Source organism: Megalobrama amblycephala, linkage group LG3 (genome assembly GCF_018812025.1).
Source record: "Megalobrama amblycephala isolate DHTTF-2021 linkage group LG3, ASM1881202v1, whole genome shotgun sequence".
In the NCBI taxonomy this organism is placed as follows: domain Eukaryota; kingdom Metazoa; phylum Chordata; class Actinopteri; order Cypriniformes; family Xenocyprididae; genus Megalobrama; species Megalobrama amblycephala.
In genome coordinates this window covers 2643636-2656899 of record NC_063046.1, presented here as the reverse complement: position 1 = coordinate 2656899, position 13264 = coordinate 2643636, and the positions used below count along the sequence as shown (strand labels likewise).

The following is a 13264-nucleotide window of genomic DNA, read 5'->3' as shown; positions in this document are numbered from 1 at the left end:
ATTATATATAAAATAAAAGCCTGAATTAAATCTGTTCATCATATAATGCAGTTTCATCTCTGAAGACTGATTAAATGGCAGCAAAATTGCTGGATTTCTTTTTCCAGTAAAAGTACTAATCACACATGCAGTGGCTTTCCGTCTTTTATTTCTATTGCTACCATTTAGCACCAAAGTGTCATTTAAATTCTGTGATTTAATTATTTTCACATCTAAGATGATCAGTAAATGATTGAGTATGGAGTAATTGTGGTAACAGTCATTGTGTCAGCTCTGTCACAACCATCAAACCACTTACATTTGCGTAATAATCTCAAATGTTTTTGTAAATGTGCATTCACATGTGTATCTGAATCAGAGTACAAATGCAAAGAAACAACAGTTTATTAGCGCATACTGATATGAAGTAGCCTTTGTGTGAAGTTCACTAGTGTTTTTAGGTCTTTATTTATTCTTCATGAAGATTTTACAGTGCTAAAACATGTTTACATTTGTTCGCTCATATTCAGGTGTACATATCTGTCTGCTAAATAAATGAAAAATGAATATATGGAAATTTATTTTTGACTAATTACTTGTAAGTTGTGATTTAATCTAGTTTAATTCAGATATCTGTAGCTAAGAATGAAATGAAGCATTAATATGAGAGAAATTTCACTCAATGTAAGAAACATGACTCAGCAAGTTGAAGTATTACTACTTTTTCCCACAGTCTTTTTCTTCTGGAAGACTTTTCCGTTCGGTTGTTTCTTCCATGTCAGTGTGACGTCCTGATCGCCCAGCGTCTGCTGTAACTAAACCACAAAAACAGGCTTTGATTAAACAAGTTCATCCTCAAAATTATCTCTTATATTTTATAAATCTTGCCAAAAGTGCAGAAACTGGTGAAGCTCAAAACACAAAGCATATTTTGTCATTTCGTGAGGAATGACTGACCAACTCATTGAACAAATGCTCGAAAATGATTATTTTCTTAAATCCTATTATCCTGATGTTTTCTGCAGTCTCATCTACAATGGTTTTCATTGCAAACTCCTGTAGGTTCATCATGCATGAGGCTTTAGCGATGGATTATATTTTTCATGAGAGCGGTTTCCAAATCTGAACACATTCGTCACCAAAAGGAATCCAGTGTGTGAATAAAGTCTTGTTGCACAAGCGTGATGATCCTCATGAGACTCGCACTACTGTAATACATTAATGAAAATCATCCAGCCAGCACAGATTGATCTTGAGTTGGGTCAGTATTGAATTTAATACATTCCACAATTAATTTTAGTCAGATGAGTGTTATAAAATCCACCTTGCGTAAGACGAGTGCACTCAGTGTAGCGTCGTCTGCGTTCTCACTGGCTTTCACCTGCACTCGGATCACCTGCTGCTTCTTCTTGACTGCAGGACAAGCACACATTATATCTTACTTTACTTTGTTTTACTATATTTTACTTTATGAATATGTAGATCAGGGATTCACAAACTTCTTGTCCATGAACCAAAAATATTTACTTAAAGAGCCCCTGTGAGATTTTAAGTTGGGTGTATGATGAAGGGCCCTATTTTAATGATCTGAGCTCATGGTCTAGTTTAAGGACGAGAAAAATGGTCGGCACGTGGTCTAAAAGGGTTGTCCCTATTGTCTTAATGGGTGTGTTTTGGGCATAACATGCAATAAACCAAATAGAGTTTCATCTCCCATTCCCTTTAAAAGCCAGTTGCGCTCGCGCCATGGTGGATTCGCTATTTACATGGCATAATTTGCAAGCAGAAAAACTGACCACTTCTCTAGTAAGGATTCGGGTTTTGGTGGAATCTGGCTTTTCCTGTAGATAGTCTGCTCTACTTTAAGCTCTATAACCAACATCAGAGAACTGGGAATGCATTGTTTTATTATTATAAATTATATAATATTTATAAATAGGGATGCACCAAATTCGGATTCAGGCTGAAATGGTGTTTAATTAGTGCTTCTCAGATGGCACGTTTTGACTGTGTTCAGCATACATTTCCAAACACAACATGGATAAATTTAAAATTCTGTCTATTTTGAGAAATTTTTAAAAAATGTACAGTTTTTGTTGAGTCTCGTGAACCGATCATCTCTTCCTCTTTACTACTAGTTACAGCAGCCAATAAACATGAATGAACATCGGAAGGTACACTGACTGAAATATCTCATGTAATCGATCAATCAGTGTTTCACTTAACCTTACATTTATATAAAATATAAATTAATATAAAAATAGAAAGAATATAAAAATAACTAGCAAAAAATAACTCTAGAGAAGAGCATTTTGATAAATATTTGCACTGTATTACACATTGACCTGTTAGTGATGTCTTCATCATTTAATGTAGCTATGTTTGAATAAATCTGTCACGAAAATGACTTATTACAGTTTAAATGTTTATATTTCACCAACAAACTGAAGAAGAACCAATTGTTATTTAAAAAAATCATAAAAAATGGCTTATCTCAGTTTTAGCTATTTGAGTGTTTATTATTTCATTAATGAACTGATTATATTACTGTTTCAGTAATATTTTTAAATTTATAAGAAATAACAAATTATTTTGGTATTTATGATAATAAAACAGCACATTTGTGTGTTGTTGTTGTTGTTATTATTATTATAAATTAAATTTATTTCCAAAAACATTTGCATTCTATTAAAAATATATATTTATAGTAATAAGTACATTTATTATAATAATAATAATAATGAAAAGAAAAACATTTGCATGTTATGTTCACATGAAGATGACCAAATTTCATCTTTTTTTTTTTTTTTAGTAAGTGTTTTATTTTAAAATTAAATGAATTGGTATTTTAATTTTGTAATTTTTATGAAATCTTTCTGAATTTCCCTCATGATTCCCTTATTAATTCCATTCATATTGTGCTATTCAGTTTGTCAGACAGTCCAGCTCAGACCTACCTGTGCTACAGTAGAAGTAATGAAGGTCAGTGCAGTATTTATCGTCAGTAGTACGATAATAATCTGTACCAGCACAGTCTTCTTTGGCCCCGGTAAGTTTCTGAACAGCGAGTTCAGTTGAGGAAGTAAAGCTGGCCTGATCTGACCACTTCCAGCTGTCCCGGTACAGTCCGATCCAGGCCTCACTCACAGCTTTTAGGTTAAGCAAGCTGGCTATCTGGTTGTTGTCATCTTGACTCCTAATGGTAACCAGGTCTGTGTGATGCTCTCTGCAGTACTTCTGAGCATCAAGCCACGTCATTTGTGTTTTGATTAAAACCATTTTCTCTGTTGCATTGGCACTTTCTGTGGAAAATAGAGTCAAGACATCAAAATCATGACTAGAAAGTGTAGGAAATTGGAAATTGTAGATCTTACACAAGAGTTAAAATCATTGTGTGATGAAATGATTATATAAATTTAGAGGTGGGTGATATACCGAATAACACATCCTTTTGAGTCGTTGCACATAAAAACAAAAACAACTGAAGTTCACAAACAAATGACTCATTTGAGCAGCTTCTTTTAATGATTCATTTTCACTCAAGTGAGTGATTTGAATCAGTCTGAAGAATCGTTCATTGAATTGGCTTCTGAATCAACATCTGATCTGCAAGTTATGTTTCCTTTCAAAATAAAGCAATTTTACCCCTAATCATTATAGTCACTGTATTAAAGGGTTAGTTCACCCAGAAATGAAAAATATACTTTTAATTTACTCACCCTCAAGCCAACCTAGGTGTATATGACTTTCTTCTTTCTGTTATAATAATAAAATATTCTGGCTCTTCCAAGCTTTATAATGAGAGCGAATAGTAACTGAGATTTTGAAGCCCAAAAAAGCGCATCTATGCATCATAAAAGTAATCCAACTGGCTCCAGGGGCCCTCTGAAGTGATGTGTTTTTGTAAGAAAAAATATCCATACTTATAACTTTATAAACTAATCAGTAGTTTACACTGTTTTTTATTTTTGGGTGAACTAACCCTTAATATCTTCATGCATATCATGTATTCCTCGTTTGAAAGTCGCTTTGGATAAATCAATGTAAATGTAATAAATGCATACACTGAAATAAGCATCAATAAAGAGTGTTTCTCACCGTCGCTACACACGAAATATCTTGTGTTATCGCAACTGTAATCACTCCAGGTTCCGTCAGAATATATCGCGACACACTGCGGTCCCGCACCGGAGTTATCCGGCTGGCCAGGATACCAGGACTCAAACTCCAGGCTCTCATCCTGATAAGACCATCGCCAGCTGTTGATGTCATCGTAGAGTCCAATCCAGGCAAATCCATAAAACCCTTTTTCGACTGCAACTTCTTCCAGATTCGTCCAGTCTTCATCGCTTTGAACCGTGGCCAGGTCGATATGGTTTTTCCTGCAGTAATCTTGCGCGTTTTCCCATGACATTAACTCTTGGATCAGAACATACTCATGTGGTTTACACAGAGTTAGTGACAGGAGTCCTGTCGAGAGATTACAGTGTTTTTAGCTTTTTATTTATTTATTTTTCCCAGTCTCCTTAAAGGTGCCACTCAGTTGATTTGTTTCTATTTGGATGGCTTTTTAAAAAAAAAATTATTCTGACACCTGATCATCGTCTTTAATTTTGATGTTCACATGTTTGATGTTTAAGAAATTAGTCACTATAGTATTTCTGTTTTAAAGCAGTGGTAAAATATTGTAGATTGATTAATAGGACATGTTGATTTTAAAGTGCCCCTATTATGCTTTCTCAGATATATTTCATGCAGTGTGTAATAAACTGTTTGTGAATGTAAAAGTTCTGCAAAGTTTCAAAGATCAAAATCAAGTTTTTTTTTTTCCTCCCAAAAGGAAGAAGTAATTCTGAACTGAAACGAGTCGTCAGTAATTCAGTCTCACTTCCTGCTGAACCTATGTAGGTTTGTTACTAATTTGCATAATGGTCTTGATTGGCTGAACAGCGTCTCTTTGCCCCGCCCTCAATCACTAGTAGTATCAGAGAGTTTGGTTCATGTCGAGAAGACACTGTTTTCTGCTCCCAAAGCAAATCCACTTTGATGAGATTGAACGGTAAAACCGACGCCATCGTTACTGTTCGTATCACAAGAGCTGAGATTCAGATATGATAATGAGCATTTGGTATCTGACCAATCACAACAGACTGGGCCGTCTGACCAATCAGAGCAGCTCTCAGAAAGGCGGGGTTTAGAGAGACCGAATCCTTGATCGAACCGTTTCAGACACTGAGAAAAGAGCTGATGCTGCAATTTATGAGAAAATTAAAGTGTTTTTTTTTACCTTGATGTAAACCTGTTGTAGGAGAAACCAAGACAAAACTAGGAACCTTTAAAATATCCTAATAGGGCACTTAAAAGGTGCCCTAGAATTGAAAATTGAATTAACCTCGGCATAGTTGAATAACAAGAGTTCAGTACATGGAAATGACATACAGTGAGTCTCAAACTTCATTGTTTCCTCCTTCTTATATAAATCTCATTTGTGCAAAAGACCTCCGAAGAACAGGCGAATCTCAACATAACACCGACTGTTACGTAACAGTCGGGATCATTAATATGTACGCCCCCAATATTTGCATATGCCAGCTCATGTTCAAGGCATTACACAAGGGCAGCCAGTATTAATGTCTGGATCTGTGCACAGCTGAATCATCAGTAATCGAATCGAAGCATCGTAAGCAAGCAAGGACAATAGCGAAAAATGGCAGATGGAGCAATAATAACTGACATGATCCATGATATCATGATATTTTTAGTGATATTTGTAAACTGTCTTTCTAAATGTTTCGTTAGCATGTTGCTAATGTACTGTTAAATGTGGTTAAAGTTACCATCGTTTCTTACTGTATTCACGGAGACAAAACTGTCGTTATTTTCATTTTTAAACACTTGCAGTCTGTATAATTCATAAACACAACTTCATTCTTTATAAATCTCTCCAAAAGTGTGTAATGTTAGCTTTAGCCACGGAGCACTATCAAACTCATTCAGAATCAATGTAAACATCCAAATAAATACTATACTTACATGATCTGATGTATGCATGACGAACACTTTGTAAAGATCCATTTTGAGGGTTATATTAGCTGTGTGAACTTTGTTTATGCACTGTATTATAGAGTTGAGAGCTCGGGGGCGGAGAGCGCAAGCATTTAAAGGGGAAGCGCGCTGAATCTGCGCATTTATAATGATGCCCCAAAATAGGCAGTTAAAAAACTGAATAATAAAAAATTCTATGGGGCATTTTGAGCTGAAACTTCACAGACTCATTCAGGGGACACCTTAGACTAGATTGTAATATTGTGCTTTAAAGTCTAAAACAACAATTGCAGTGCGTTCGTACGTTCTCTTGATAAATATTATTATTATTATTATAAACTTCATCACAAGTAATGATTTAAAATAACATGAAACTATGAAACTTGCATTATACATTTGTATTTTAACAATTTTCTTCAGTAATGTTTTGTTCCTTTTTTGGATACAGTCGTTATTGCTAGAGATGCACTGATCGACTGGCCAGGGATCAGAATCAACCAGTTTTTCCTCATGATCGGCCCAGATCGGTGACCGGCCGGCCGGTCAGTCTCACATGTTGCCTATCCGTTTTGTTACCAGCAGCAAAGGCAATAACGTCAGCTATCTTCTCTCCAACGGCGAAGTGACACACCTGCCTCCTCTCAGTCACTTGTCTCTGGATAAATAGTGCTTGTATTGCGCATAAATTTCGTTATTCCTGCAGCTTTCACCAAAAGCACACGCACACTGATCTATATTTGTGGAGCGCACAAGTCGTTTCTCAGTCTCAAACAGCTTGTGAGTCACAAGTACCAAAATAAGTGGCTTACTGTGCTTAAATGGTCAAATACATACAAAATTATGTCAGCATGATTTCAGCGAGTATTCAGTTAAGCAGTTTTGGAACGTTAAATAGGTGAGAAAGAGAACGCATGTTGTGTAACAGTATACTGGATCCGTGCATAAACTCTTAAAGTGACTCCTGCTGCTGTCTGACATGTTAATCAAAGTACAAAAGAAAAAGAAAATCACTTTTTTTTTTGCATTTGACTGAATACATTTAATAACTGTAATTGTAAGCATTAAACTGTATTTAATTTTTACAATAAAGACTATCCAGTGTTATTTTACATCTGATTACTTTAATTTCTTTAGTGTTTTTCTGTTTTTATACATTGTTTTTGTTTGTTTGTTTTTTTTATGTTGTTTTAATGATTTAATGATTTGCATAATGTTTTACCTGAAAGAGAAAGAAGATGAAGCCAAGTTTGGTCCATCATTTTGCCAGTAGTTTTATCACTGGAAAAAAAAAAAACATAAAAATACAAAAAAAATAATAAAAAAAAAATCCCAAATTAGTCCACAAATATCCATATTATACATATTTTTGTATAAGGAAAAACTGCATATTTTCATGTTTTATGGACAACGTGTTCTTTGCTGTGTAGAATATAAGAAAATAATGCAGTAAAATGATATGTCTATCTACAACAAGAACAGGTGATGCTCATAAAAGAGAAATCATAACACTAGATTAATGACAAAACATACATAAAAGTACAGCATAATTACTAATCACCATTAAACAGATAAACTGAAGTCGGAGGACTGATGAGGTTTTGGCCTACCTGTAGTGACAGCGAGTTATCAGGATGTTCTCAATCTTGTCCTCTTTAAATGGTTTATCTACGTTAAGAAGGAAATCTCACTGTAAGATATGCAAAGTGTGTATTGTATCATTTCTTTGAGGCTCCTCCTACAGGTGTCTTTTTGTAGACCATGTTTGGAAGACTAATTATCATATGAGTCATGGTTATACTGAAGCAGATGTCACACATTTAAACTAGTCTATTGGTTTAATATACAAGAATATCAGTCATCATGCAGTCATCTGTATTATTAGATAAACGTTCATTGATTTAGTACCTGCAAAATAATGATCTCAGATTGATCCCAGAGTGAACAGGTGATAGTAGTCATGATTCTCAACTAGTATAACAACCAGAGCACGTCTTTCCTATAATTTTGACATCAAGAAATGATGTAAATAGATAAACAGATGAACTTTAATTGTTTTTGGTGGCTTCATGGTGCATGCAATCTTGATATACAATCTTTATTTTTCAGTTTAAATGTCCTTGTGGAGCATGCAAATGAAGGACAAAGTGATATGCAAAACATACAGTGTCACAGAAAGATAGTACTTCATGTAGAAACATTGATTTTTTTTTTTTTTTTTTGGTTAATGAAATCCATTTTCCTTTTAAATTCCTCTTCTAAAATTAACTCGTATTTTATATTGTGCACAAATGTTTTTGTCAAAGCAATGTTATTTTTGCACTAGTATGAAAATGTGTTTGGATATGCAAAGCATTAATGATTTGCTCCTTGTTAGTTTTCAGGTGACCTGTATTTGTGTAAATGCATTATGTTTGTGATTAGCAGGGTAAATTTTCAGATCATGCAAAATTTAACATCTTCTTTGAGTCTTCTGCAGTTATTTACCTATGCCCTTCCTTAATTTGTAATACAGACTTCACAAAATAACAGAAAAAATATATTTTATTGTTATATAATCTTCTTACAGTATATTATCAATATTATATTTATGGTTATAATATTATATTTATGGTTTTAAATTAAATTAAGAGAACCAATTAATAGTTAAATCTACATTGTGAAATATAAAAAAGTGGTGTAAAAGTCTGAGATCACTTTTTTTTTTTTTCATTTAAATTTGAAAAACAAAAAGATTATGAAATAAAATTAAGAAACATTCAAGATGTCTAGGTGATTAATCTAATGTAAGTAAATGATCATGATCATCAGACTTGGGTTAGGTAAAGAATCCTAAAAAATGACCCCCACTTAGAATCACATACTGAAGTGTTATAAAATACAAGACTTTTATTTTTTAATTTTTATTTTTTTATAGGCTTTATAGACCGACAGATTGAGAGTGACTTGTACCACTGTTTGAAGAATTCATCTCACAGAATCTGGCAGTAAGATTTGGGAGTTCATATTTAGTCAACCTCCTGTCCTGAAAAGTCCGTCTTGCCGAGATAATGATCTTACAAAACTTGCTGCCAGATTCTGGAAGATAAATTCTTCAAACAGTGGTACAATTTCTCCATCCCTAGCAGAACTCACTGAGCTTGTACTGAAGTGATTGACAGCTGCAGTGATTTTAAAGGGAACGCTCTTTTTTTTTGCTATCAGTATAAACTCATTCACAATTTCAAAAAAGGTTTATTTTTCATGCTGCAGTACACACTGCAGTTTTTGGAATGACTAACTTATTTAAATGTGGGATTGAATCCAAAATTGTATTGATTGACATGTGTCAGGGAGTCTACACAGCCACCACCGTCTCCACCCACCACAGTCATTAGATCCCAATCACCTGACTTCTAATCACTCACACCTGTCAGCAATCATTCACCAGCACTATAAAGTAGCACTTCTCCCCTTCACTCACTGTTGGGTCTCAACCTTACCTGGTCGATACTCACCGGATCCTAGGATTCCCCTCTGCCTTCGCTAGCGATTTTCATCAACCTCTTAAGCTCTGCTCCATGCCCTGGAACAGAGAAAGACTTCAGTATACGGATAAGACATTATCAAAGACTTTCCATCAATATGTTTGCTTACCTGGATTCTCCTTCGTTTGTGTTGATCTCCTGCTGTTTATAATAAACCTGCCATATTACCTTCACTTACCTCTGTGTCCCGTGTTTACCTGCTGACAACATGGTGATAACCAGCATTGGACGGGACAAAATATTCTGATGTCTCGCAATTCTGACTTTTTTTTTCTCGCAATTGCGATTCTTTTCTTAGAGCTCTGAGATATAAACTCGCAATTGAGAGAAAGTCAATCACGAGTTCTATCACGCAATTAAAACATAATGACCTTTTTTGTGTGTGTGTGTCTGAGAGCAATCAGTGTGGTAAAATTAAAGATACTTCTTCATATCTGTGACCAGTGTTTACCAAGCTTGATGACTGATGAAGTTTACTTTTAAAAAGAATAGCTGAACATCAGTTTCATGAAGGCATTTTCCTAATTTCAGAACATCACTGCACATAACTGATATCAATATGTTAAGCTCTATATTGTTAAACAAAATTTGTGTTGTATTAAACCAGGCAGACATCATTACATATAATGGATTTTATCAGAAATATTTATCAGCGTGTTTTGGAATCACTGCTTCATTTTGCTAGTTAACTCATTTCCCTATCTCACCCAGCTTTGTGCGATTAGTGACTATTTGCTTCTTATCTTTGAATAAAGTGCCCCAGGAGTGTTCTTGTGAAGGTCAAGATGGAAATCAATGTGATCAAGATGGATTTTTTTTAGTTTTTTGGGGGGGGGTCTGTACGAATTCACAGCCAACTAGATTGTGGGTTATTTGCTGACTAATGAATGCTGTACAGTACTGAAACACACTGTGCATGAATCTTTTTAACAGTGGTATGCAACATTAGCTGTGTTTCCATTTCCATCGTAGCGAATTTAACTTATGCGCAAAACTGAAATATCTGAAACCTTTGCGAATAAAGCACCGTTTCCATCACGTGTTCAAGAGAACAAAATTATACTGCAAAACAGGAATCCAGTCATTAACATGGAATTTACTGTATATCATTGGAATGTTACAGAATTTTGCAAATTTTGGATGAATAAATCATAAGTAGGGTTGGACACTTCAAATGCCGAAATGAACTAGTATCTGTGAACATTAAAGGCTACTGTTGAAATCTAATGTCTAGAAAGACCAAGGCTAGTAAACCTCCCCACAGAGGAATTTCCCACTTTGAAATTCCACTTTTTTCATTGGTCAGATCTACCCTAAGAGATGAGACTTCTCCCAGAGTTTAAAAAGAGACGCACTGCTTCACCTAGCCCTCTGGCTTCTTTTAACTGACTCAAGACATCTCCTGCTGGGTGGCCTCTCAAGCCAAGGCCTGTAGGCTAGTGATGCGCGGGTCATCTCATAACCTGCGGACCCCGCGGGTCGGGTTGGGGTGGGTAAAGAAATTTTCACTTTATTTGCGGGGCGGGTTGGGGCAGGTCATTAAAAACAACATTTAAAAAAAAATCCATGTATGTTGCGTGCAATTCCCTATAGCCTATAATAAATATTTGGGAATATCTATTTTCATATTTTATTAGGTTCTTTTATAAGGTACGAAGACCGTAGCAATGTAACTTGCGTGTCACCAAACCTTTGGCGTCACATGACGCGTCATGAAAGCAGCGTTCCAAGCAGCTACAGTCGCCACGACAACAAAAACGGAGAAATAAAAGTGAAGATGGAAGACGAGATGCGGGAGAAATTCAGGTCGGGAATTTACATAATTAAAAGAAATAAAGGTAGTTGCAGCAGGAGACAATCGAGACAATATTGGCTATGTGAAGTGCAACTCGTGTGAAAAAAAAAATATACAAACACGAGAGCCACAAAACGGACACTTCCAGCATGTCAAGACATATTTTCCGTGAGTTAAATAAAAGTTCATTGGTTAGGCTGTAAACTGTTGGCCTATACAAATCTGAAATAAAAAATTGTTTAGCCTATTAGATGAATACAGACGCTGCTTTGTAAATGTTGAAAATGTTTATCATTATCTTGTTATTAATATGACCTTATTTATGGTTCATATTCATAATCGTATGTTGTTGCCAGTTTACAAGGCGATGTTTCCAAGCACTTTCAGGCTGAAATACAAGCTGTTTTCATTTACATTACAATGCCTAGTATGTCTATGGTCACGGGTGCGGGGCGAGGCGGGTTGTAAAAATAGATACAGCAGGCTGGGGCGGGCTGGGGCGGGCTGGGGCGGGCCAAATAATTTCATAAAAGCGGGACCTGCGGGTTGGAAAAAAAGCCGACCTGCACATCACTACTGTAGGCCTAAACCTGCACTCCAGCATGTGCGTATCAAGGAGAGAGAGAGAGGACTCTTTTCCCACTAAGAGTCAAACTAACCACGCAAGTTTGTCATCGTTTCTTCATTGCACGTAGAAGACATCGATTGCCGGCGATACCACTGCAGTTTTTTTCTTACCAGTGTGAAAGAGACTCCATCAATGTTGCACATACAATTAAGAGTTATACACCATTTTAATCTGTGGAATATCTTCTTTTGTTTGTGTACACTCAGAGTAAAAACAAAATGTTGTGCTTTTTGCAAAATAAAGAAAACTAACATGATGCGTGATCTCTCGTCTCCCTCTGAACGAACTCCAATCTGATAGTTCTCAGAAAATGAACTGTAACTTAGTGAATACTAATCACAAAAAAATTAGACTTATGTCCAAAGAAACGTTGAAATGTCAGGTTTTAAATCATGTAAGTCAAATTGAAAAAAAAAAAACTCTGTTTATATAATCTGTATGAAAAGAGAGCCATGTCAGAAGTCCGTGATTCAGCTCATTATCCGCTAATGCGGCCACGCCCACGGAGCCAGTGCTATTCAGACGCAAATTCTGAGTCAGAACATGCATACATCCGTCTCAATCGTGTATTTATTGTCTTAAAAAGTATTTTGAATGGCCATAGTTAGCGATCTCTGGAAGCCTCTGTTAGTTCAGTTCCTGGAGAGTCACATGGTTGTTCTTCTTTAGATTAATTTGTGGACTAAAGGTGCACAGAGCGCCCTCCAGCTGCAAGTATGAATTGAAAACACAGTATCCAGTGCTCATAGTGATGACAATAAATATTGAGAAGTGATCACAGAGGGTTTTTTCACAGCCTACCTGACTGAAAGAGCTCATTATTTATGCAGGTCATTACACTTCATTATGCGATTCTTTTGTCTTCTCAGGTGTAAATGACCCATTATTAATGATGATTCACGCCTCCATGCATACTGTGTTTCTTGACCAAAGATGTTTTAGAAAATTTAAATCTCTCTATTGTTTTATATGAACAAGCAGACAGCATAATTTTGTAGCATAATTTTTTGTCTCTAGCAAGATCCCAATTCTTTGGTTTATCTCCGACATGATGCCGAGAGTTACCAACTGAAAGGGAACTGGCACAGCGGAAGTACATGCAAGGCAATATTTTGTTTAAAAAGCATATACAGTTGTATTTTTTTTCAAAAATGACCGATCGTTTTGCTAGATAAGACCCTTATTCCTCGTCTGGTATCGTTTAAAGCTCTTTGAAGCTGCACTGAAACTGTAATTTTGACCTTCAACCATTTATATGCTTTATATACTTGAGCTCTTTAACGCAGGATGGAT

General features: G+C 35.6%; 1 long non-coding RNA gene across 1 annotated transcript; it reads right to left on the bottom strand.

Annotated features, from left to right (window-relative positions):
* Window positions 1-438: 438 nt before the first annotated feature.
* On the bottom strand, window positions 439-3187 carry LOC125264287. The gene is made up of 3 exons (XR_007184050.1): window positions 2937-3187; window positions 1304-1392; window positions 439-794 (listed from the first exon to the last, which is right to left on the bottom strand). It is a non-coding gene; the product is annotated as an uncharacterized LOC125264287 (long non-coding RNA).
* Window positions 3188-13264: the final 10077 nt, after the last annotated feature.